At 43.4% G+C, this 26987-nt stretch overlaps 1 protein-coding gene and 1 pseudogene across 1 annotated transcript in view; one reads left to right on the top strand and one right to left on the bottom strand.

The window, feature by feature from the left end:
- PAX5 (paired box 5) overlaps positions 1–26987 on the top strand; it is a 265588-nt gene that overhangs the window by 44535 nt on the left and 194066 nt on the right. The gene's annotated exons all lie outside the window — the stretch shown is intronic.
- LOC136643033 (5S ribosomal RNA) lies at positions 11375–11491 on the bottom strand (annotated as a pseudogene).

The raw sequence follows: 26987 nt of genomic DNA, 5'->3' as shown, positions 1-26987 counted from the left end.
CTTTGACTTCTGCCTCCTTTTTCGAGGACTGGTTTGTGGAGGATGTGTGTGTTGTTGGGACCTTTAGGTGCCATTGGAAGATCTATGTTTAGCTTTGACATGGGCAAGAATTCCATGTAGTGTGTTGTGTAGAACCTGTGCAGCAGTGCCACCTGGGGCTTGGAGTTAGATTGTACATAGTTGCTTGTGGTTGTCTCCTTTTCCTTTCTTAGGATCAGAGCCATTTTCTCATTGGATTTTTCTTTTCAAAAAGGAGCTATCTTCTGCTAGCATTATTTGCAGTTCCTACTTTTGGTGGCTATGTATGTACAGCATCTGCTGCTCCTCCCAAGGGCTGTTCTGTATCTGTGTCTTTCACATCAGCGCAGGTCTGTAGATAGCTGTCTACAGGTCTGCAGCTGTAACTGGTGCTGTGCCCTGTATTAGATATTACACATCTTGTAAAGGTTTCGGGCTGTTACATTTATGGGCCGATCAGAGAAATTGGAAGAGAAAGAAAGAAAACATTGCAGATCAAAATTTGAACAATTTTGTGTTTATCTAAATATTTTGATGTGTATTGATTTTGGTGTGAGGATTTCAAAAATGCCACTATTTTTGGCATAGTATCAATAGCTTCATCACAATTTATGCTCTGCTGTTGTATAATACGATGTGTATTACAGTGCAGTAGGGCAGGCAATAGGAGAGATGCAAACTCAACATTTAAGATAACTAAAAAAGTTTGATGTTACAAAAATGAAGATTATTTGAATGAGGAAGCACCTCTGAATTGTATAAGAAACATTAAAAATTCAACCCAAACCATTTTTGTGTTACTCAGTGCAATCATTAGAGGTGAATTATTATCAGGAGAGCTGGACTGATGTAGTGATTGACATGCTGTATGAACCTGGGGAGACCTAGATTTAAAAGAAACTCACTGGGTGGCCTGGGCCCATCTCTCTTAACCTAACCTATCTCACAGGTGGTTGGAAGGTTAAAATGGGGTAATTTCTGTGTATGTCCCCTGCATTCCTTCCGACACAAGGGGGTTGTGGTGCTTGGATCGGGTCTGATCCGTGAACTATACCATATTGACATCAAAACAAACGCTGTGCCCCCCCAACCTTTCTTACTGCTTTGAGAGAACTAGTACAAAACAAGACTTTCCATTTGTGTTTCAGTAAACAAAAAGTTTAAGGAAGCCTTCAAAGGTTTAAAGAAGCAGCATATCAACTCTTGGTATTTCAATGGTGCAAGCATGTTCTGTGCTGTCATCTCAAGGGCAGCTGAATCCCACAGGTGGAACTGCCTTGAAACCTGCTAGCTGGCACTTAAAACTCTTGCCACAGTATTCTCTCTCTCTTGTGCTAAGTCTAAAAATATTGATAATAGGGAGAAAGGGGGAAAGGAATAGCATGACCAGTAAAAACTATAGGGATGTGGTCAGATGAAAAACCTTTCAAAAAGCTGTTATATCTTTCTTAATATTATTGCAAGAAGAAGTGACAGAGTAACCCTAGAAGAAACACTTTCTCATATCAGTGCTACTTTTGCCTGCTCAAGGATGCATCCCTCATGTTACAATCATGATTTTCATGATCTCCAAGGAGACATTACAGTGTATCCCAAATGCCTGTTTGAACTCCTTATCTTGGGGGTGAAGAAGAGCTTTAAGGTGAGGAAGATTAAAATGTTTACCTTTTTTCTTTCCCACCCCCTTGAGGCTTCCTCTGCTATTCTGCATAGTGCTATGTGCAGCTGTGTCATGGGGTCTAATGGCATCCAGAGCAGGGCGATGCAGTGATGTCACCCCCTGTATCACCTCCTGCATTGCCCTGTGCCTGGACACCACACCTCCAGCATCTGGAATTTCACAGCCAAACAAACAAGGGGAAGGCGGGAGGGTCCAACTTTGCTCCTACTACTGCTCATCATTGTCACCACTACCGCCCGTAAGTCTGCACCGGGTGCCCAGCCTCAACTAGTGACTGGAGCACTTGCCTCTCTGCCCTACCCAAGATACATCTCTGAATATAGGGTTGGGTTTGGGGCTGCCAGTCCTAAACCTGAGCATTTCATTGTAAAACAGTGTCAGTGGGCAGTGGGAAAGGAAAAAGAGAAATAATATTGTTCTTTTTCCTTTTCTTTCTCATGAAATATACATATATAGTGCAGGGAGGGGAGGTTTTTCCCAATATCAGTCCCCATTCAGGATATTTACCATAAGATGGAACTGTAGCTTAGAGAACATGCTTTGTATGCAGAAGGTCCCATGTTCAGTTCCTGCCATCTCTATGAAGAGCTGAGTTAAACTAAACTAAAACCCAGAAAACTAAAGAAACTAAACTAAAACCCAGGAAAGCTGCTAGCAGTCAGTGTTCACAGTAATGGACCAGAGGTCTGACTTGGCATTGGGTGGAGATTATAGGCTTTTTCTTTCCTATGACTGCTATGATATGCATTACATATTAATATATGTTCAATTGGTTAGGGCAGCAACTTTCAACCTTTTTTATCTCCTGGCACACCGAGAAGGCTCTAAAATTGTCAAGGCACACCATCAGTGTTTTGACAATTAACAAGGCACACCACACTGCTGGCCAGGGACTTGCATCCCCTAATGGCCCTACTAATATATGACCCTCCCACAAACTCCTGTGGCACACCTGCAGACCATTCGTGGCACACCAATGGTGGCACACTAGTTGAAAACCACTGGGTTAGGGGCTTGCACATGTTGATTCCTTTAGTAGCATAGCTAAGGAGGGCAAGGGGGTACATTGCTCCTGGTACCATGCCTTGAGGGTTCTCCTGGAGGCCTCCGAAAGTCACTTCCAGTTTTTGGTGAAAACTGGAAGTGCCTTTTGGAGGCCTCTAAGACAGCCTCTCAAGGTATGGTCTCCCAGGCCTCAGAAAAGGTACCCAGTGCCTGCTGGGCCTCAGAGCTTCTGAAAGGCACTTTTGGATTCCTCTAAGATGTTGTATGAGAGTGTTAAACATTTTGGGGTGGTGTTATGGAGGATATGGGGGTATTAACAATTTTTTGTATTCCCAGGTGCCAAGATGTCTTAGCTATGCCATTCCCCAAGGGAACGTCCCTTTGCTCTCCACTTTCCTGTGTGTTTTTCCAGTGGATCCCTCCGTAACATTCTCTGTCTTAACTATTCTTAACTATAGGTCTAATTGATAGACTTGCACAACATGCCCAAGTGCTGGTTTTAAGACCTCCAGGGAAGAAGAGGGGGTATAAAACAGTGGAGAAGTATAGGAATTTGTCATAGCTATGATTGGTTGGCAGCAAACAGTAGCAGTGAAGATAGGCATTCCCCCTCTTTTGACAATGAAATGAGGTAGGCACACCAGCAGATGCATACTTTTGACTCTTGATTTAAAAAAAACAACACAAAACCCTGCAAGGGTGTGTCTTCTTAACAGCCTGAGACCATTGATGGGGGAGGGGGGCTTAAAGGCTTAGCCCCTGACACAGTTAGTATCCCAGTTGGCTTTCAGTTGAACCAGTGTCTACTTCAGGCTTAAAGGTATTTTGAAAAGTTAGCCAGGGCATTCATCCATTTAAGGCTGCATTCCTTAAACACATACTAAGGAATAATAGCCCAGTCTTATGCTTCCCTAGTGCCCAGGGCTACAGCAGTGCCAAAATGGCAACCGCTGCATCCAATGGGGCAGGGAAACAGTGCCAGGTCTCCTCGGGGCAAGGGAACAAACATTCCCTTACCCTGTGTAGTGGTGAGGCAGCTCCAATGAGTCTCCTCTGCCATCTCCGCCCCCCTCCCGGGCCTGCTTCTCCCTGCCTTTCCCCCACCCTGAAAGGGCCTGCCGCTGGTCGATGTTAGTACTCACCGCTGGGAGTCCTTGCCTCTGAATGGTTCAAGCAGCTTCCTCATGAGGAAGCCATGGTGTAGGCTTCCTCATGAGGAAGTTGCTTGAACCAGTCGCTAAAGAGGCTATGCTGTGTCTCCAAAACTAGATGTGATAGGGCGAAATGGATGCCATTTTTGGAATCAGCACCCCAAATATACCCAGGAATTGGTGTAACGTTTAAGGAAGCAAAATGTGTGTTGGCCTGTGCAATCTGTGTGTGTCAGTGAGGATCCTCTGTTGAAGGGTATTCAACCTACCCAAGTCTTGGCTGGTGAAGAAAGGAAGGTGCTATCTGCCTCAGGGTGCAATCTTACCCTGTGCTAGAACAAGCAAGTCAAGAGGTTTGAGCTGTATCCAGCACAGGATAGGGGCCCTAAGTGGCTCAGCCAGAGGTAAGAAGAAATTTTTCCCCTTACCTCTGGGTAAGGCACCCTGGACCCTATGGGTCTCCTCGGACTTGCGCCACCTCTGGAGGTGGTGCAAGTCTGAGGAGAACAGAGAGGCTTGAAGCAGGGGTTGGGATCCAGCATAACTGCTGGGTCCCAGCCCCGCCTCTCACTCTCCGCCCACCCACCCCAGAGCCGCCCACTCTCCCCCTCCCCAGAATGCCTCCCTTGCTCCTCTCCGCCCACCCCAGAGCCTTGCGTCAGCCCAACTCGCCGTGCAAGCCACCACGGAGGCTGGATTCAGCCTCCATGTGCCAGCATACCTCTGTGCGCTGGTGCGGCTTGCTCGTGAGGAGGCACAAACGTGCTTTAAGGGAGTTGCACCGGCCCAAATTCTTCTCTGAATTCGCCCTCAGTATCTTATCCTTCCCTGAAATTTTCATCCTTCCTTTGGGTGACCTGCCCCACAGTCTGGGAATACTGAAATGGCTAGGAGTTCCTTGAAGGACTCCCAACCTAACAATTAGTGACTCGGCATATTGCTGCTATGATTATGGGGCATATTATAGTTGTGGCTGCACAATGAACATTCATTTCCTGAAGTGTTTCCTTGCTGAAAAACAGATGATTTACATTATTTTAAATATTATTTAAAAAAACCTTTTGTACATATTCAGATATACTCAGTTGCTTGCCTGAAAAACTAATTTGTAGTTCTAATTCTACAGTAATTCTAATTTGTAGTAATAGTAACAGCAAAACAACAATAAACTCCTTTTTCAAAGTGTCCAGAACTTCTGTCTGTCTCTCTGCTCATGGTTGGCAACCTTCAGTCTTGAAAGACTATGGTATAAGCCTACAGCACCTGGTATTCCCAGGTGGTCTCCCATTTAAGTACTAACCAGGCCTGACTTTGCTTAGCTTCTGAGATCAGATAAGATCAGGCATGTACAGGGTAACACCTGCTCAGTAGTTCTTATAACTTCTCTGCAAGGTATTATTATCCCTGCAAGGTAGGCCAGCATTACTGTCTCCATATTATAGATATGAATTAAGTCACCTGCTATCTGAAGTGAGATTGAATGAGGCAATTCCTGGTTCACAACTCATTCTTTTAACCATTCTGCTACACGAGCTAAAAGGACGTGGCTGATTATAATGTTCTATGTTTTATTGCTGCACTCTGTGGAATGACTAACCAACCCCTGAATCTTAAGCAAATAAATAATAATGATAAAAGCTCGTAGTGCCTTTTCTCTTGTACCTAAAAAGTTATACTCTGAAAAGTCACTTCTTTAGGATACTTGATGCCTGATTTCCGTCTCCTATTTCTATAAATTCACCCCTTTAGGGTTTTAATGATTTCAATGCTTGCAATAGCTGTGGGAAGCCATTTTTTTCCAGTGTGCATGTGTGTATACGTTGGACAAAACCCGTTCACCCTTGTCCTTCCCTCATCCCCTTCCTTCCTTTCTGTTTGTGCCCTTCCATTCACTACTGTTGTGTGTATGTTTGGGGGCAAACCAGAACAAGATGGTGTGCCGTCTGGCTGTGAAATGGCTGCTTTTGTGTCCCCTTTTGGCTAGTCTCTGAGAGGTTTTATGAATGGAACCGTGTTTGCCACGGGGATCAGGTTCTGTGAAGAGCTCATTAATGGATAATGAATTTCCCTCCCCCCCTTCTCCTCTGGGAAGGAGTGGTGGCGGTGGCGATAGTGGCGGGTGCAAACAGCGATGACAGGCGTGATCTGTCCATGAATAGCTGCCAGCATTGAAAGAGTGACCGGGTGGCAGGCGGCACTGCTGCTCTCTGTTCGATGGCTGTGACTTTGATCTTTGGGAGTGTTCATTTCTGCTAGGCCTCTCAGGGCCACCTATTGAAGCCCCTGCTCCCTTCCCCCCAGGCTGTCCCCAGAAGAACCAGAGTCTCATACGTACACGCATGGAAACATACACAGGGTGCTCAGTTAAATGCTAATGCCTTCCAGCTTAAACCCGGCCCCAAAAAGAGGAACTGAAAGAGAAAACATCTTCGTTCATGCCTAACAGGCAAATGGGAGGGAGTGGGGGTTTCTTTGCCGGAAACAATGTTTTTAAAATTTCAATTTTTTTTTATTATATACATTCTTTTCCTGGCACAGGTGTTGAAAGTGGAACCTTAAAATAGAGCCATAAAATAACCTTTTCTTTTCTTTAACAGAAATATTTGACTATTCAGTTCCCACAGTAGACAATCCATGTCACACTATATGAATACATTATCTTATGTGTGTTGAACTGTCTGTGCACTGTGCATTTTACGTGTTTAACTACACGCTACAAAGATTATCTGAAACTATTACAAAATTCTGAAACTGAATTGAGAAGAGGAAAAAAAAAAACAACTCAAAATACTAGGCAGTTTTCTGAACTTTCCGTATGATGGTAAGCTCTCATCTGTTCCACTGAAGTACTTTGTTTACTTACTTCCTTGCTGTTCTGAAAAGAGAGTAGTAAGAATTTACAGGCATGCTATTTTATTTGGGTTAAAATGAATTCCACTAAAATTAAGGTTCTACCGTTTATCATCATCATTAATAACAACAACAACAATAATATTTTTAGATAATGTCATGAGTGCACATGGCAGCTTATAGGGCTGACAGATGCAAATAGGTTCTCCTCTGCCCCCAGGAACTTACAGTTTGAAATAAAATATGGGGAAAATGAAAAACACAGAAGATGGAGTGAATGCATTATAGAAGGACTTCCTAAACACACATACTTCTGAATTACTTCTGAGAAACCACGATTACGGTTGCACTGTCATTCTAACTTCTACATAACTTTCAACCAAACCTACACTTTGGCACCATTACATCATAGGTACCAGTATTACAGGTTTAATGGCAGATCTAGATTGTCAAAGGCCTGCTCTTGGAAGATATTCCAGCTTAAACTTTTCGAAAGCATTGCATTTTAAGAGCATTTGTTAGGGTTACTTTTTAATATCTCATAATATCTTTTCATTTCTCATAATAACTACAGCCATTTAGTCAACTTTGTACTTTTTATGTGCATATATAGCGCAAAAGTCCAGTTTATCTTTTAATAAAACAGCCAGTTTGTAGAACCATGAATTACCAGAAATATAGGTGCTCCTCAGGAATATTCACATAATCTCTGAGATAAAGGGGTAGTGCTCGTCACTGGCTCCCCTGGCCTTGTTAATGAAGCCTCCATGTTTAGAGGCAGTATACCTCTGATCACTAGATTTTGGAGACAAACAGCAGGGCATAGCTGTCATCATCATGCGTATTGCTTGTGAGTTTCCCATAGACACTTGACTGGCCACTGATGGATACAGATGAAACCCTTAGCCTAATTTGGCAAGGTAACCTTTACATTCTGATACGGACCTTTGAACACATTCCAATGAGCTTTTGATGACTCACTCCTGTCAGGAAGTACCACATCCTGCAGTTAAAGAATAAAAATATTTCTTAAGAATAACCTGTACTGAATGGATTACCATATTCTAGACCTGAGACTATAGAGGCACAAACATAAATCAATAGATTCAAATGAGAGAGAAAGGATTACTATTCTCCCACTGGACCGTGTTGGTGAATAGTTATGGGAGCTCACCAAAGTCTGGTCTCAATAATCATAGGAGGTCAGACTCTGAACTACTAGTTCATTAAAGAATGGGCATTGGCTGAGCAGATTCAGATACGAGAGTTTATTTAATATTTGTTATGTTGCAAAAAGAGAATTTCAGCAGTTGCAAAACATTTCCCATGATTCCCACCAAAAAAGCAAACTTGTCAAAAACCTTTCTTCGGTCCATCTTAGAAATGTAGGTATAGGTGTAATCCCGTATCCAGAACTCCCTGCAGATAAATGAATCCATGGATATGAGGGGACACCTGCCCCCACCTCCAGAGGTGAGGGGAGCTTCACTGGTGATATGCGTGCAGGAGGACCCACTGACCCAATCCACTGATAAATGAATTTGCAGATATGGGATCTGAGGATATGGGGGTCCCACTATATGCTATCCTGTCTTCCATCTGACAGCTACGGTAATTGTCTTATTGTTACTTAAGAATGTTTTATGCTAATTTCTAGACCTAAATAATATTTAGGTTTCCCTGAGACTAAACATCATACAGATTCTCTTTTCATCATGTTAAAATAATGTTACACTTTTAATTTGTTGCAAACCCTCCACATACCCCCTCCTTAGAACAGTGACATTTAGGATGAAGGGGGAAGAAAAATATAGATTTGTGTGAGTTCTATTCAGTCTATGTAATTGGCCTGCGGCTCTAACTCAGGCTTAGAAAAAGGTACAATTACTTATCTTCTGCAGCAATTTAAATATGGCACATAGTTTCATTTGATGAATCTTTCAATATTGAATATTGCAAACCTTTGTCATAGGTTCAGTTTGACTTGCAAAATAAATCTAATTGTATGTCTGCTTCTCTACCATGCAGCAGTGGTGGACCTTGCATGGAGAGTGAGAGAGGTCAGTGCATTCACTGGCTGGTGCAAATTTGCAGGTGCAGGAGAGTAAAACAGTTCCGGCCAAGCAACTTCAGTTTTGTAATTATGGGTCAGTTGACCTCTTAGTGAAGGTCAATTGGATGAAATCTGCTTTCAATGGGCCAAGTATAAGGAGGTGAATTGTGACACCTGCTGCCAGGCTTGAGTGGAGCAGCTCAGGACATTAGATTTTGCGGCAGAGCCAGACTGCTGACATTCTCATTTAAAAAGGAAGCTTACAACATGACCAATTATGCCTTTTGAACCCATTAAATATCTTCCTGCAGGATAGGTGTGAAATTATTCCTAGCTATGCTTTTTATGCTTATTCCTTTCTTTTTTTAATAAGTAGGATAGCAAAACAGCCTAACTGAAGAATTCAATTTTTTGATACTAGCAAATTGTTTGTTTATAAAATGTGAATACTGTTTTTCTATTAGAAATACAGAAAGCAGGATACAACAATAAAACATATGAAACAGCAGCAGAACAACATGAGAAATGCCAAAGGCTTTTGTAACCCAGGCAGATGTGCCTTGGAAGTACATTCCACAACCATAGTTCTCAAACTTCTTAAGGGATGGGGAAAAAGGCAGCAAAGCAATCCCCAGGATCATGTCACTGTGGGGGTAGGGGGACTTTTAAAAAACCAAACTTACCTGCTGCCAGGGTCCAGGAGCTGCGGGGAGCCCCATGGAGCCCTCTGCAGGGCTCCCCACAGCTTATAGGAAATGAAAATAGTGATCGTGACCCACTTATGGTTTCGCAATTGCAAGCGATTGCTATTTTCATTTTCTATAAGTTGCGGGGAGCCCTGCAGAGGGTCTCTGCAGGGTTCCCTGCATCCCCCGGACCCTGGCAGCAAGTACGTTGGGTATAAAAAAAGCCCCACTGCCCCCACAGTGGCACAATCCTGGGGATTGCATTGCTGCCTTCCCCTTCCCCCACCCCTTAAGGGCTGCAGCCCTCAGTTGGGGACGTCATGACAGCCCAGTTTGAACAACACCGAATAGGCATAGAAGAGTAATGAGGTTTCAAACAAGTTTAATTTGTTTTACAAGCAATTAAGGTGTGTGCTCTGCTACATTTTCTGTATGTAATTTTACACCATTGGATAGTTTAACTTCACAAGGTTAACCTTTTAAAAGAAAATGGAGCCATATTTTTCTGGCTTCATGTTCTGCTGGACAAGTAAATCTATAGAATTAAAAAACTTACTATTTTTTAATTTGTTTCTTTTGGTTGGTCCTAAACAAAGCATTACAGGATCTTCATTATTATGATATACAGTCAAGTTGCATCATATGCATGTTTTATTTGTGTGAATTCAAGTATGTTTGTTTGTTGGCAAACAAACAAACAAAAAGAGAAAAACAACAGCATATTATGCGGGCGTTTCCACCTGTCATTCCACTCACTGAGTATATAAGCCCTGGAATGAGCATGGGATGGGAGAATGGATTTGCTGTTTCCTCAGTTGTCTCAGCTTGTGTGTGTCTCCGATAGTGCGATTTTAATTGCGTTAAAAATAGTGTGATTTTTAACTGCCTCTAAAGAGGCATATTTTTTAGATTTAAGTAGGCATAAATATTTTTTAGATTTAAGGAGTTTTGACTATATGCAATTTTCTCTGTATGCGCTGTCTTCAGAACCTAACCCTCTTGTACGATGTGTTGACTACATTCCTCTGAATCTAGAGTCCTTTGTGGGCATCAGGGTGCATAAGGAGCTCCAGTATGTACAGGCAATTTCTGTTCTTTTCAGTGTTGGGAGATCAGCAACAACAGCTACTCACACTGCTGTCTCTCTCTCTGAAATGAATGGAGAATGCCTTGTGAACAGGGAATAATGGAGAGACTCTACATCTCTGATAAGAAAGACTCCACATTCATAAGAAATTGCTGGACAAGGCAATAATCTTTCAAACACTGGTCTTTTTATTCAAGTGTTTAATTTTTTTTAGACAGGTACTGAAAGTTCTCCAGTGAACACAGTAGATGTTTTGGTTTCAGGAGACTGATGTAAAAAAAAATCAATGTTTCTGAAACTGTTTTGGCAAAGGTAGATTCTCATAGATGTAAAGTTCCCACTCTAAAAAATAGATATGTACCCCAGCAATACACAAGAAACATTGTCCTTCATCCTACATGAAAGTATGAAACAGAAACTATTTGGGTGGTCTTGGCTCAGACCTACTATGCTGGCATTGGGAGAAACACCTGAAGGATATACTCCTGAATAAGTGGAGGTGGCTCCACAGCTGAGGCTTGGTGGTAAGTCCTGAAATTAGCATAAAACATTCTTAAGTCCTTGTGCTCAGGGCTGGCTGAAGACCTTCCTGTGCCTGAGGCAATGTGCCCCCAAACTGTCTTAACCCCCCAAATGCTGCCTTTGCTCATGCACACCCCCATGGATGTAGGTGGAGGGTGAGCATGTAGGCAACCGAGGAGTGCAACTTTAGATGTAGCATAAGAAAGCAGGAACTGTTCTGCTTCCTGTTAGTCACCTTTTAGCATCCATGCTGATTGCCTGCACATTCAGTTGTTCAGTTTTTATGGTTGGCAACCTTCAGTCTCGAAAGACTATGGTATAAGCCTACAGCACCCGGTATTCCCAGGCGGTCTCCCATCCAAGTACTAACCAGGCCTGACCCTGCTTAGCTTCCGAGATCAGACAAGATCAGGCATGTGCAGGGTAACAGTTGTTCAGTAAAGGAAGAACATTAAGCAAGAAACACCCAAGGTGCAACCAGAAAGTCTGTATTGATATGTACCTGATCAATCAAAGAGCAGTTGGAAGTCACTGATTATTCGATATGCTACTATTACTGCCTCTGTGATTTAATTTGGCCTTTCAGTATCTCCTTTCTTTTGGATAATAGTGCACTCCTAAAATTATACTATATGCCTGCAATCTCCACCATAGGGCATGTCAGCACAGCGTAACTGTCATAGGGTGCAATCCTAACCAACTTTCCAGCACTGACATAGCTGTGTAAATGGGGCACGTGCTGCATCCTGCGGTTGAGGGACAGTCACAGAGGCCTCCTCAAGGTAAGGCAATGTTTGTTCCCTTACCTCCGAGTTGCATTGCCCTTATGTCAATGCTGGAAAATTGGTTAGGATTGCGGCCAAAGTTTCTTTACCGTGGTAAGGTTATTAAGAAGATCTTTGGCACCCCCTCCCCCCACAACAGTTCTCAGCATTCTCTGGGAAGAATGACTATTTAAATCTATTTAAACCATCTTCAGTCTGTGGAAAACACACACACACAGTTTTCTAGTTGATTTTGATTTTTCTTTTTTGGTCATCTAACTGTTATCCACCTGTATTTTCTCTGTACTCTTTAGCTGGTGCAAGTCTTATGTCTTTAACTGGCGCAAGTCCAAGGAGAAGCAACGGGTAGGGTGCCTCAAAACAGAGAGAATCTGAACTAGCATACGCCATTACAATCAGATCCACCTGCAGCCTCCTCATCCCTTTCCTTCCCCTCCCTGCCCACCCCTGCCCCCTTTCTTACCTGATCCAGTGGGAGTGGCAGGGTGTGGGAGCAGACTTGCAGTGCTGGCACCTCTTGGCAGATCTTGGGGTGGCGGTGCACAGGTCGATGAAAGTGTCGACCCAATGTGCAGCGGCAGTGAAGAAGGCCAATTCTGTGCTTGGGATCATTAGGAAGGGTATTGAGAACAAAATGGCTAGTATTATAATGCCGTTGTACAAATCGAAGGAGTATTGTGTCCAGTTCTGGTCGCCGCATCTCAAAAAAGACATAGTGGAAATGGAAAAGGTGCAAAAGAGAGCGACTAAGATGATTACGGGGCTGGGGCACCTTCCTTATGAGGAAAGGCTACGGTGTTTGGGCCTCTTCAGCCTAGAAAAGAGACGCCTGAGGGGGGACATGATTGAGACATACAAAATTATGCAGGGGATGGACAGAGTGGATAGGGAGATGCTCTTTTAACACCAGAACCAGGAGACATCCACTAAAATTGAGTGTTGGGAGAGTTAGAACAGACAAAAGAAAATATTTCTTTACTCAGCATGTGGTTGGTCTGTGGAACTCCTTGCCACAGGATGTGGTGATGGCGACTGGCCTGGACGCCTTTAAAAGGGGATTGGACAAGTTTCTGGAGGAAAAATCCATTACGGGGTACAAGCCATGATGCGTATGTGCTTGTTTTAGAAATTTTTGATTTCTAAATTTTAGAAATCTCCTGATTTTAGAAATGGGTTATGTCAGAATGCCAGATGCAAGGGAGGGCACCAGGATGAGGTCTGTTGTTATCTCGTGTGCTCCCTGGGACATTTGATGGGCCGCTGTGAGATACAGGAAGCTGGACTAGATGGGCCTATGGCCTGATCCAGTGGGGCTGTTCTTATGTTCTCTTGCACCAGTATGTGCAAAATGACTGCCAGCAGAACAATCTGTGCTGTCAGAGCCATTTTAGAACCGTGAAATCCAGAGAGAACCATTGCATCCTGGAGAACTGTGTCCCTGTCAAATGTGACCCAGCGTTGAAGATTTGCCTCTCTTCTTTTTGTGTCCTGGACACTTGTGTTTCAATACATGCACATTCATATTAGAAATACTTTTATATTTTTAAAATGCAAAGGTAGGGTTAGGGTTAAACCTGGGATTAAAAGTTTAGAATATATAATGTGGAATTTGTTACCCAGTTATCGTGGGATGCAAATAATTGAGACTTTAAAAAGACACAAATGTCCAGGACTCAAATACCCTAGTGCTTCATTTCAGCTGTCATAACGGAACCTGCAGGACAGCCCAGTCCTGAAGAAGACTGTTAGAATGGCTTTTCTGCTTGCATTTTCTATCAACATTCAGTAATGCTTTCTGCTTTCTTAAGTGGGGCATTTGTATTGATTTTTTAATATTTTAAATAACTTTTTTGGCATTGTTTTGTTATCTGATTGGGGTTTACATTGGATGTTAATAAAAATGGCATAGAAATAAATAAATCAAATAATCCCATATGTTTACATACGGTAGCTCAGTGGTCCTTACTTGTGACAGCATTGTATGGGGAAACTGAACAATAGTGGCCTGCCTTAGGGCCATACTGCAGGTTACATTATGCCTGTGATTGGTGCTGATATGCTTAATTTTTACAACTCTTAAACAATGGCTGAAGGGATTCAGGAGTGCAATGCAGGGAGGGGGGAGCAGGAAATAGATGTGGCTCCCAATTCAATTCTGGATCAAGGCGAGGGACACAGATTTAAAGCCTCTCATATACCATGGTTCTGAATGACTCTCCCCAGGCTGCAATTTAATTGCTTAGTCCAAGTGTCTCCAAACTTTTCAGTACATGGGCCTCATCGTATATTTAACACATTTTCATGGGCCAAAAAAAATCTGTTTTATAATTGAATGGATAACATTTAAATGAATGAATAAGTGTTACTTGTATCTTGTTTTGTAATCATGATATGATTCAGAACATAAGAGAAATGCGACAATTACAAAGAAACACTGCCGTGCTCAAACTGAGAAATGATATATATGTGCCCCCCCTTAGCTATGCTGCTCCGTTTTGTCACCTGGGAGGCCAGTGCGTCACCCCTATAATGAACCTCCTCACATGCAGTGGGTGGGGCAATGCCCTGGGCAGTGGTCATGGTGACGTACCATTGTCCCACCCCTGCTGGTTTTTTGGCTATAACTTTTGGTGGAATAGATATATTTCAGCGTGGTCTGTTTCATTGTATTCTGCATGGAATTACACATTGATTTGATGTTATCTTTCAAAAATACCAAGATTTAAAAAATTTTGGTGAGTGGTGGCGTCACGTCACACCCCCCCATGTATGTTACCTGGTGTGGCCCACACTCCCCATACCTCCCTAGCAATGCCACTATTTAATTGTAAAAATCAAGCATATTGGTCCAAGCCACAGGCTGAAGATAATGTGTAGTTTGATTCTAATGCCCACCTAATGAGTTCACAGCATTTTGGACTGGGTGTTTCTTGGTTCACAGTTCAAATTCTTCATTGTTTTGCTACACCAGTCCTCAAACTATTTTGCTCAAGAACAGTCCCCCTGAAATCAACAGAATGCCATTGGAGTAAGTTCTGGGGATTGCAGTGTTATTATTCTATTTTCTGCATTTGTATGGGTATGAAAATCCCTGCTGCACTTGTGTCACATCCCGACAATGCTAATCGGTACGATTACTGGCACAAGGGTAGTGCAGGGCAGACTGGTGATGCGTGTTGGCACATGGTAGTGCAGGGAGTCCTAGCCTTAGGCTGTGCCTAGTCCTTTCGTCTTCAATGATATCCTTTGCTTGTGTTGTAGGACGAATCATCAGGGTAGTTATGACCTTGAGGCAAATGGCCTATCTGTTACCATGGCAGGCTGCCAACTACTTTATGCTCAGACCCTTACAGTCTGTCTTGCTTGCCATGAGGGTAACTCTTCTGTCTTGTTTTAATATTAAGAAAAAAAATTGAGGATATCAGTTCTGCCTTGTTGTAATATGGTTTCTACTGCCTTATTTTCCTATGATAGATCCTGTTTTGTAAGCACCCCAGTATTGTTGATCCCATTTGGCTAAAGCAGCTTGTAAGTGTCTGGCACTCAGGGTTCTGTATGCCAGCCCCTCAGACTTTCCACTGGTGATTCTGAAGAGAACATGGGTTAGGCAATTGGAGCTCTGTGACCTGAGGAAATCCAGCAATAGTGAGGTTCCTGAATTAAAATGATAGTGCTAATAATTGTATTAGCATACAAATGCTGTACATTTATATGTATTCTCCTAGGAATAAACTATGCTGCTAAGCAGCAGGTTTGATGACTATGTAGCCAGTTTTATTATTATCATGGTATGTATACTAATAGGTAGACTCTGTCTATGATCCTGAAGTTTTTTTTTAGATTTGTTTTTAGGTAATGCTAGCATTACTACTTCATGTCAAAAACAGTCAATAGGTAACTGATAAGAGGGGCAGTTGGGAGGTATGATATGCAGCATGCACTTCAAATTTCTCATATAGATCACAGCAAAGGAAACCTCAAAAGAACTACACTTGCAGATCTCATACAGTTGTCTCATACAGAGCAATGGCCATTCATTAGGTGAATAAAAATAAATTAATGCCATTGTGTTCATCTGTTGTGCAGCCTATTCATGTTTACTTGGACACTGGTCCCTCTGTGTTTAGTGGGACTTTTAACTGCCAAGTATGTATGCATAGGATTGCAGCCACTGGGCTGTGAATGGGTCATATGCCACCACAAATAAATGGGCAAATATTGTCCCTTCAGAGTTCCTGCAGGGTTGGACCTAGCCATTTCCCAAGAGAATAATAAAACTGTCATCATTCATTGCATTGATTCTGCTCTTTCCTGCCTTGAAGATCTTTTTTTCCCTTGAGATATATCAAACTTCTAGTGATACTGTGGGATGCTTTTCCACTACTGGCAGTGCCAGCCATGGTATCTCATCAGAAGCAACTTGTTCTTCCATGAACGTGAGATTCTGTCTTTAACTCTTCATGGGATGACTCTTCATTTGATGGCCACAATGAGGGAGCAGCAAAGAGCATTCAGTGAATCTTCCACATGATATTTAGCAAAATAATTCCTCTGATAAAATGTGTTTCTTCTTTGTTAGCCTCACATCTAACCATTACCACCAACATTAATATTAATAGTACGGGTTAATGTATTTGTAGCACTTTAGCATTCCAAGCACTTGACATCCGTTATCATCAGAAACACAACAATGCAATAAGGAAGCCAGTACCTTTTTTTATTTCAGTTGAAGGGCTTGCCTAACACTATCTAGTACAGATGTGGTAGTGGTAAGTAGACAGTTCTTGGAAGTTCTAGGCCCTTTAATCAAGCCTGTCAATTTCTGTGCTTCTACAACCCACATGTTGGTGATTAACATTGCAGGAATCCTGCAAGAATTAAAAATTGAAATGTTTGTATGCTTGCAATGTTGACAATTTGAGTGAAATATTATTCTTCAAATTCACTGTAGCACTAGTTAGAATATTGCAATGCATAGCAAACGCTATGGTAAAAACTGATATTTATTTATTTAAAAGATTTATACCTCCCCTTCCCCCAATACTTATATAATATAAATATACAATTTATGTTATATGCCTATGATATAAATATCTTTATTACCAGTTAGAAAGAACCATTCAAATGTAATACCTTTTCATGAACATTTGAAGGCAAAGAAACTGTAAACTTTGCTAAGTTTGTGATTAATTCATTCTTTTGTCCAGGCCAGTATTTGGGGTGCCCTGGGCTGACCTCAGACTAGCAGTCCATTCCAGGACTTATTCGAGTCCATTCCAGGACTTATATTGGGCTGAAGGGACAGAGAAGATTCTAATGGCCAATCCTCTCCTCCCTCCCACCCACCGCTCTGTATCCAGTGAGAGGGGTGGAGCTGGATACTTTGAAAGGGAAAAGGGATTTAAATCTCTTTTGTAAGTCTCCCAGCCTGTAATGAGTCTCCTTGGAACTGCACTAGCAATCTCACCAGTGCAAGTCTGAGGACAGAAAGGGGGTGGGGAGGCTATGTGTAAGGAGGATAGGGTCCCGCATGCCCCATCGCTGCTAGATCCACGCTTTCCGAAGCTTTTCCGTCCCCATTCTGCCCTCCCCCACACCCTCCTGTGTCCCACACTGAATTACATGCTCCAGTGGGTGGCCAGCTCAGTGATGATGTGCATGGAAAGGCTCCAGTCTTCCTGCTGACTCTTTGGCAGCATGTACTGCCTGAACATACTTCAGTACAGGCAGTACACTTGTGCCATGAGTGGTGCAGACCTATAGGATTAAGCAGCCCAAAAGGAGTGGACAACAATCTATGTATGGCCATCTGCAGAGAAAGAACCACAGCAATAAACTCTGCATTATAAGTTCATTCTGTGTACCAAGTCTCATATTCAAGAGTTCCTGGCAGTCTACTACACAATTCTCCCCCACTTAGCCCTTTTTCATTTTTTTTAAAACAATTATTTATAGCTTCTTAAACAAGAGAAAGTTTGAGTCACAAAGTCTCATTTGTTTCCTTCAATAACTTTACGACTCACAAAATGTCACCAAGACAGATGTCTCAACTGCCTGGTGGTAAATCTGATTCTGGGTAATATTTGAATCGGGGACTTTCCAGTTTATATTGTTAGTGCAGTTTCTCACATAAGGTCTAAACTGCATAAGGTTTACAACACAAATGGAAAAGCTGCAGTGGTCAGAATGCTGATTTGCATTTCGAATATCTTCCCCGTTTTCTTTTCAGCATTAACAGGTCAGTGTTGGCTGTGTGGATGAAAGTTCATTTAAGTCTCATGTATGAAGCTGCTCTTAGGCATGATGGTGCACTGGCTTTCATGATGATTCTTTAAGTTTAGAACCTGCAGCATGCAACCCAGGAGTCCTAGTTATGTCTCCATCAAGCACTGACAGTGCTACCCTATTTGGAGGGTACGCTGGCACAGCAGTTGCTGTGCCTTCCTAGAGTGTGACAAATGTACCATAAAGCACATCTGCAACTATTCAAGAGCTGTCAGTGCTATAAGAGAGGCCTGCAGTGGCCTGCTAGTGACGCATCCAAAAGAGCGGCTGCCAGTGGGGGTAAGGAAACTCCCAAGCAGTGGAGGAGTAGGAAAGGGTGGCAGGAGGGCAGACTGAAGGTGGGGAAGTGCACTTCTGGGGGGCAGATCATGGGCAGATCAGGTCAAGGAAGGGGGTAGGCTCTGCAAGTGAAGTCTCTGCTGTATCCTATCCTCCCCACTGGGCCTTAACGCCTTACATAGGGCTGCCTGGATTTGCGCCAGCGATTTATGCAGCACAGATCTAAGTAGTCCCATTAGGTATGCTGGAGCACTACTCAAGGTAAGGGGAAAAATATCTCCCTACCCCAAGGAAATCTCCAGCTAGATACAGCATAGGCTGGCTGTAAACACAGGTTAGGATCGGGTTGCCCATGAAACAACTCAATAATCCCCATCCCAAAGTGTACAAAGTCCTGGAATTCTCCTTTCTCAATAGTTGGTCCCTTAATGAAGAGTAGTGTTGAGGAGAATGCTGCTGATCGCCGGCTTGTTTGATTATTATTTACCTTGCATTTTAACCCTTCAGTTCTCTATACAAGGGCTCCTGCCATGGCTTTCAAACACAGCAAGAAAGTCGGAAGAATAATGTTTTAAAGTTTTAAGCTAAAAAAGAGTGTGTTGCAATCCAAAGATTTATAAATAAATGCCTTCCTTAAAAGGAAAGTTTTTGCTACTTGGATTGGTTGAAACCTTGTCAGGGATTCAGCCAAGTACATCTGCTAGGGGAGAGAGTTGACCATAGTGAAGGCCCTGGATCTCACTTCCCTCGGCTGTGCCTCAGTGAATGAGGGAACCATTAGCAGGGACTCCTGCTAGTCCTATAGCTAGTAGTCCCAGCTAGAGCTAGTGGGAGAATTTATAGAAGGAAGCATGCATCCTGGTTCCAGTCTGTGAAGTGTTTTAGAGGTTCAAATTTGCACTTTGAATTGTGCCTGGAAAAATAGTGAAGATGTTGCAAAACTAGTATGTTATGTGGTCCTGTTGAGAGCTTTATAGACATATTTTTCTCCAGCTATAATTTCCAAACTTCTCAAAGGCAGGTTTACATAGCATAAGGTTACTATGGCATGTATCACAGTGACCAGGTCTTTGTTCTTCAGAAGAGGATGTAGCTGGTGAACCAAGGTGTAGCTGGGAAAAAATATCTCTGGCCACAGAAGCTACCTGAGCATCAAATAGCAAAGCTGGGTTTAGGAATATGTTCAAAGTGTGACCCTGCTTCTTCAGATGGAATGTGGCACCATTAAATCAGGTTTAACTAGATCAGCCTAGCTGCCCACTCTGAGAGCCCAATCCTATGGGCTCTGAGTGCTGACACTGAGCTCCAGCACCAGCACCATAAAGCTGCTGGATACAGTGGTAGCCATTTTGGCACGGCTGCACCTGGCTTCACCTCCGGGGATAGAATTGGGCTACCCATTTCTCCACTGGAATTTCAGTTTGTTAGCCCTCATTCACCCCTTTACTACCTTAATATACCTGTTCAGGGAACTCACTGCTTCTTTGGGGCAGAATAAAAGGAGAGATATAATTGGCTGTTCATCAGCATACTGATTGCTCCTTTGTCCAAAATGTCTCAAGACCTCTCTCTTTGGATTCTTATAGATGTTAAATAGTAAGTATAGGGTAAAGATGGATTCCGGAAGTAGTGCAATTCAACTTCCATGGGCCACAATATTTCTCCCTCAGCATCAACTTCTGCCTTCTCTCTGGCATGTGGGATTGGAATAATTGGAGAATAGTGTGATCAATTGCCCAGCCCTGTAGTCTTTGTTCCATAATGGACCTTGAAGTGGAACTGATAAAGACTGTCATGCAAAGATGCCTGCAGCCGGACAGGCACCATGTGGTGGTTTACCTTATTCCAGACTGGCCTATAATTCCATGAGTCTAGTGGACTCGAGAAGGGCTTCTTCAATAAAAGCCTCACCGCTGCCCTGTTAGGCGGCCAGGGACCACCCTTTGAAAGGAGAGGAGTTCACAATTCCCTGACAGAATCAGGCAGTCTCTATCAGCAAGCTTTAACAAGCCTGACAGGAGAAAGATTTGGTGCAACCTGAGGTTGGTTGCACCACAGCAAGGTGAAGCTCGTCCAAACTAAATGGACAGGACACCAATGACACCTCATCTATGGCACAGTGATTTTATCCACTTTGGAAAAATGTCACAGCAGGCTGTCAAGCAGCATATTGTAGCAATATCTGGCCAAGGTCAAACAAGGCTTTCCAGAAGAGACACCCGGAAAACCTCTGATGCACCTACCAAATACAATACTGCTGGAGAAGTTAGAATGTTTTGTCACCATAACTACCATGGCATGAGCTCTAAAATGTGCAGCTCATATATGGTTGGAGAGTTTATCATTCTTTTTTTTCTATTTGCTATCCAGCCTTTTCTTCCCTGCAGGATTCTTTATCCTCAGCTTCTGTACCAAGGGACACTCAGATTCTGTTCAGCAGCAGAGGGAATCTAAACTACTTTGGAAGATCCTGGATGAGTTGGCTGATCTGGTGTGCATTGCTCAAATTTGGGTGGACATGGTGCCTTTGCATCTATCCGGTGTCATCCAGTACAGCCTTACTGGATTATTTTTTCTGTTTCTTTTTCTTCCCTGGAAGGCCTAGCATGTTTGTGAAATATTTCTTAGACTAAGTACTTTTGATTCATTCAGAGTTGCTCTTTTCTTTAGTGGTAGTAGTTTTAGCCACTGTTTTAGTAATTGTTTAGAATAAGGGCTAATCTGAGATGAGCTGACCTCCAGATATCCATTCGTTGGACAAGGACCCAGAACAAGAGATAGTAACAAACTCTTTATTAATTAGCTCCCCCTGCTTTGATTTCTTTTGTATCCTTTGGAAATGTCATTTGGGAAGAAAGTGCCATTTTAATCACACTTGGTTATCATGTCTGTCGGGGCCCCTCCCAGATGCCCTGACCCCCGACTTACCCAGGAGCAGGCACCCCATGCCCAGGGTGAGGAGGCTTCACTGCCCTCAAAGGGGGCAAAGCAGGTTGGCTCACCTCAACCAGCCAGAGGGGGCTGGCAGGGCCAACAAGGAACACTATAGGAAACAAGCCAGGAACAGGAAAGGCCTTTTCTGTCCCACCTGGAGGAAGGGGAGGGCCAAAGGGGGCAGGCTTGCTCCATAAAACAGGGAGGCCAGGGATGAGAGGCAGTCAGTGTGAAGCAGGGAGCTGTGAGGTCAACAGCTCCTAGGCCAGGTTTGGCAGCCCTGCTAGGGAGGAGGACAAGGGTGCTGGAACCCCCTCCACCTCCAGCCAATCTGAGGCCTCCCTGGGGAGGAACAAGCCTGCTCCAGGCCCCTCCAGTCCAGGGGAAGGCCCCTACAATGTCCATCTGCATGACTTGTCCAGTCATGTTGATTCAAATGCCATTGAGTAACAGCCTGATCGTGACCAAGTTTCCAGCGCCAATGGAACCATGCCAGTGGGGCGTATGCTGCATTCTGACATGGTTGGCAGTCACAGAATCATCCTCAAGTTGAGGGAATGTTTGTTCCCTTATCTTGTGGCTGCATTGCAGCTGCAACAGAGCTAGGAAGTTGGTTAGGATTGGTGAGGCTTTCTCTTTCATCTACTTCATGCCCCTTTCCTCCCACTGGGCTCACTTGTGGCTTTTAATTTGGAATCCACATTAATCTCTTCTACACTCTCAGTAGGCACTTATCCACTAATGAATAATCCTAATGTAAACTTTTAGTGCATTAGTTGAGTGCATAGTTTTTTTTAACTAACTTCTAGCTATAATGTTGTTATATGGTGCTAGAGAGTAAAATATATACAGAATATATCAGTATCTATGAATCTAAACACATTCAATTTTTCAAACTTTCTTCAGTTAGTTCCTTATTCTTGCAAATTGTACTAAATAGCAGATGGCCCAATCCTATCCAACTTTTCAGCACCAAGGTAGCTGCAGTGCGCAAATGTTCCCTTACCTAGAGGAGGCCTCCATGGCTGCTGCCCTCCCACAGGATGCAGTGCACGCCCATTTGCACAGCTGCATCGGCCCTGGAAAGTTGGATAGGATTGGGTCGTAACACAGTTAAGATTATTCAGCTGTTTTGCAGCTGCTTTTTATTTGATTAATGTTTTTTAAGTTGATAATGTAGCAACTGAAATACATTTAACTGTGGTTGCTAGTTGTGGGTTCAAACAAGGTATTTTTAACGATGATTTTCATTATTACAATAGCAGTGAGGGGTATGGGCTTTAGTTCCACTGTTCTAAGTATAATGCCAGTGCATCATGAGACCTGTCTATAACCTCTATTTACAGGCAACTGGGTTAACTTATCACAAGCTGTTTTAACTCTTGTGTCTCAAGGAACTCAAAGAGGGCCCCCAGTATAAGTTAGGGTCTAATTTTGTACAGTTATTTTGTGCCTAATTCGAGAGAGTTCCAGTTATGTTTTTTTCCTAGGTATTCCAAAATTTTTGCGGAATGCTTGCCGCATGAGGTTTTCCATGCTGCAAAAAAGTAAGCAAGCACCCCCAGACACAGGCAGACTCAAGTCAGCATGCATGGGGATGAGTGCTGATTCAGGGGGCCTGACTCAAGTCTTTCAGAGTCTTCCATGCCTGCAACTCACAAGTTGCTGAGTCAGCAAAAATCATACCTTTTTGAGTTCAGTCACCTGACAAATTCCCAACACTGGGTAAAAGGATAGCTCCCACCACCCAGGCTAGCTGCTATCAATAAAACACACAGAGAGGAGCAGAGGCTTACATAAAGATTTCAAAAGAGTTTCTTTATTCATAGTATATTATGTACATCTTCTGATTAGCATCAGAGCCTCTAACACTTGGGAACAGGAAACTCTATAACTGTTTCTTTTGTGTGGAAGTATGAAGAGGATGGACCTGCAGAGTAAGGAGCTCCAGCAGGACACACAGGACATCCTCTTCCTTTGGAGTCTGGAGAGAATGTGTGAGAAGGAGGGAGGAATAAAACAGAATTGACCCATGTCTCCTGCAAGAACTACAGAAAGGGACAGGTAGATTGTCTCAGGTGACTGGACATTCCACTGCCCTCCAGAGTCCTGCAGGTGGTATTGCTCCAACAAATTGTATACACAATATGGTAGATGACCAGATGCCATGGAGAGCAGAGACTTTACTAGTTGTGGAAAAGAGGGAGTTTCAGCAGGTATAGTTGTACATGCACAAAAGAGAAAGCCTGTACCTGCTGAAATTCGCTCTCCTACATAATTGTTAAAGGTAGAGGAGTCCTGTCTTCCTTTGCATCTGGACATCATTATATATGATGGAACACATACACAGGCAAAATGGGCTCCTGTCTTGAGCAGCCATGTATTGCAATTTGTTCTGAACAAATCCAAACTAACACACATGGTATGTGTGCATCTGAATGCCTTTTGCTCCCAGACAGCATTAACACAGCCTGTTATATCCTTTACAGTTCACAAAGGCCACTGATGGTTTACACACAGAGAATTCACTTTTCCCCACCTGCCTTTTTTCATTTTCCAAAAGCCTTTCATTTAGTTATCACAGTAGAACACACTGCCAGCAACCACTAACCTCTTCCGATATCCCCATCTCCTCCTGAGATCCACATCTTTAAAGGGATAACAGTGTAAAATAAGTGACAGTCAGTTCTTTTCAAGTTTGCTAATAAAGCAAATCTCAATCAGCTTGTGTGAGGGGGAAAGGAAAAATTTAAGTTAATGAAGTTGAAAGAAAAACACAGAACGTAGAAGTGACATGCTCACTTTTTTTTATAAATATAAAAACAAATTATAAACTGAGCAATTCTGGATACAATTGCAGGGAGATGGCAGAGGTCTTTAGGAGCACTGATGGGCTGCCGATAGTCAGCTGAAACAAATGGTCCGATAGTGTGATACCTCAGCTCCCAATAACACAGGGCAAATGGCCTTCCAGGAGGAGATATAGATTTTCCTTTGAGATATGGAAAGGGAAATAAATTAAATTATGTTGGAACATAGTTTATAAAAAAAGAGTGGGAGGGAAGGAGAGGGGAATATAGTGAGCTAAAAGGGGAGAGTGTGAGAGAGAGGAGGGGGAACAGAGATAGAAAATCAGCTTTTGCAGGCATTTGCAATTTAATTGATATTTGGCGGCAGGAAGCCAATCAGTATAAGTAAATTGACGTTATAAGATAAAAATAATTGCTTAATGGGATACCTTCCCCCATGGCTGAGGCAGGCCAAATAAATGTAGCCAGGCACACAGAACCAGCATGATGGCCGTTACTGGGTACAGCCTGCTGTTGCCTTACTGGCAGGGTTCTGCTCGGGCTGTAGTTTATTTTTATGGCATCTGCCTTCTCTCCCCGAGAGAAGGCAATGAGCGGTTTCACATTGATTGCCGCTCCAGCCAAAGGCGGCCAAGAGAGAGGGCCATAATTAATGACTTTATTTGCCGGAGCACTGCTGAGAACAATTGAGTTTGTTATGGTAACAACTGATGCCAGCTTTCCTAGAGGCTCAGGGGAGGTGTTTTAGTATGGAGTCCAGCCGCCAGGAACCGGGCAGTGTACCAGATGATCCACATGCAGTGGGAGTGCTTTGGCAGATGAAGTGTCAATAAGCCTGACTGATTCCACCTTGTGCTGATGGAACCAGGGGTAAAGTGTGAGGGGCTGGGATGAAGCACTGCCTTCGCAGACAAGGACTTCCAAGATTCATTATCATGATTCTTTTTTTTTTTTTTTAAACCTGGCTGCAGGGGCAAGTCATCGTGGGAGACCTAGCTCTTCTTGTTCATTAGTCTCCCTGTGTGTGTGTATGTGCGTGTGTGTGTGTGTGTATGTATATATATTATAACTGCAACAAAGCTACAGTTAAAAAGCTTGAGAGAAAATGCATCTTTGTTGCAAGACTTAAATAGAAAGGAAAAAAAAAACACCCCACTACCACATACAGTCCAGGTGTTTAGCAATCTCCACCTGTATATAACAACAGTATACAGAAGGAAATTACCCCAACCAAGCAAATTGCTCTTATTGCCAAAAGACAATTTCCCCCATTTGGCTAAAGATAGATAATGTGTGTGTTACATGAAAAAGTTAGATTTGCTCTATACGTATTTTGCTTATTTTGTTTTCCTTGTTTAGTTTATTTTATCAATTACTTTCTCACAAAATGAGGCATTCAGAGTGGATTCACAGGCTGCCTTTCCATGTGCCCTGGGACATATTGCAGGCACCATGCTGCATTAAGTTCTATGTGAAAATATGGGCAGTGTTCAGACGGTGTTGCGATGAAAGACCAGTGTTAATGGGCAAGCCTGACATTTGAATCTACCAGGTCTCCTCCTGTGGGGACCTTCCAAGTGTAGATCTCCATTGTGAGATGACTGCTAAGAGCAACTTTGTGGCTGAAAACATACTCTCAGAGTCATTACAAACTCAAGATTTGAACTGGTTTAACGGTCACCCCTCTCCTCAGGGAAACCTGATAAACGTAGTCCTGTGAACATCACTAGGGATTTCCAACATAGAATTCTCAACACCTCATCAATACCTTCCACAATACCTTGAAGGTAACCGTAACTATCACTGCCATCAAAACAGTGTGTACCATAGACAGACATTTACATGTTAAGACGCAGAAGCCTGTAACCCAGGCCAGCCCATCTGTGAGGCCAATGGAAGCGGTTGCCTCAGGAGGCAGACTGGCAGGAGATGCTCACTTCTGTCCATCAGCTCACCTCTACTGATCCTCCTCCCATGCCCTGAATTGGAAAAGGAGGAGGGGGACAAAATAGGAGGTGAGTGGCAGGCTAGAGTGTTGGAGGAGTAGAGGCTGGGGGGGCAGCATTTGGCATGCTGTCTCAGGCTTCAGGAGGTCTTAGGCTGGCCCTGTATGTAACTAAACCCAAATGGTCCCCCCCCAAAAAAAGCCACTTTGGGAGGGAAAGATTTTTAGTCTAGAAGCAGTGGACTGTTTGCATTTACTTAGTCCTTTTTCAACCTATGTTTTGCCTGTTCCAAATAGCCCCTCCCGGCTGCTACAGGGTTGCAAATGCATGTTTGCCCACAGAAATGTATTTGGAAAAAAGCAGCTTGGGAGGTGTGGAATAAAAGTTGGGAAAGGGTTTCTCCCCTCCTTTCTCTGCTCCACATCCCCCTTTAAGTGACTTTCTCTGAAGAAAAGGCTGTGATTGAATTTGCTTTTGAATATAGTGTAGAGTTAGACCCTTAGGGCGCAATCTTGTCCTTCACTTGGGCTTGCGCAAGTCCCTTGTACTGGCCCAGGAGGGTTGCAAATGTGCCATAAGGCACGTTTGCGCCTCCTCTGGAGTAAGCTGCATCGGTGCACAGAGGTGAGCCCGCCTGGGCCAATGCAAGGCTCTGGGATGGGCGGGAGGGAAGCGTTCCTAGGTGCGGGGCAGGTGGGTGGGGAGCAGGAGGTGGGGCTGGGATCTGGCAGTTATGCCGGATCCCAAACCCTGTTCTTAGGGAGATCGGAGTGGCTTGAAGCTGTTCCGGTCTCCTTGGACTTGTGCCACCTCCTGAGGCAAGGGCACTTTACCCAGGGGTAAGGGGAAAAGTTTCCCCTTACCTCCGGCTGAGCCACCTTGGGCCCCTATCCTG

The sequence above is a fragment of the Tiliqua scincoides genome, chromosome 2 (genome assembly GCF_035046505.1).
Source record: "Tiliqua scincoides isolate rTilSci1 chromosome 2, rTilSci1.hap2, whole genome shotgun sequence".
Lineage (NCBI taxonomy): Eukaryota > Metazoa > Chordata > Lepidosauria > Squamata > Scincidae > Tiliqua > Tiliqua scincoides.
This window is presented reverse-complemented; position numbering and strand designations above follow the sequence as displayed.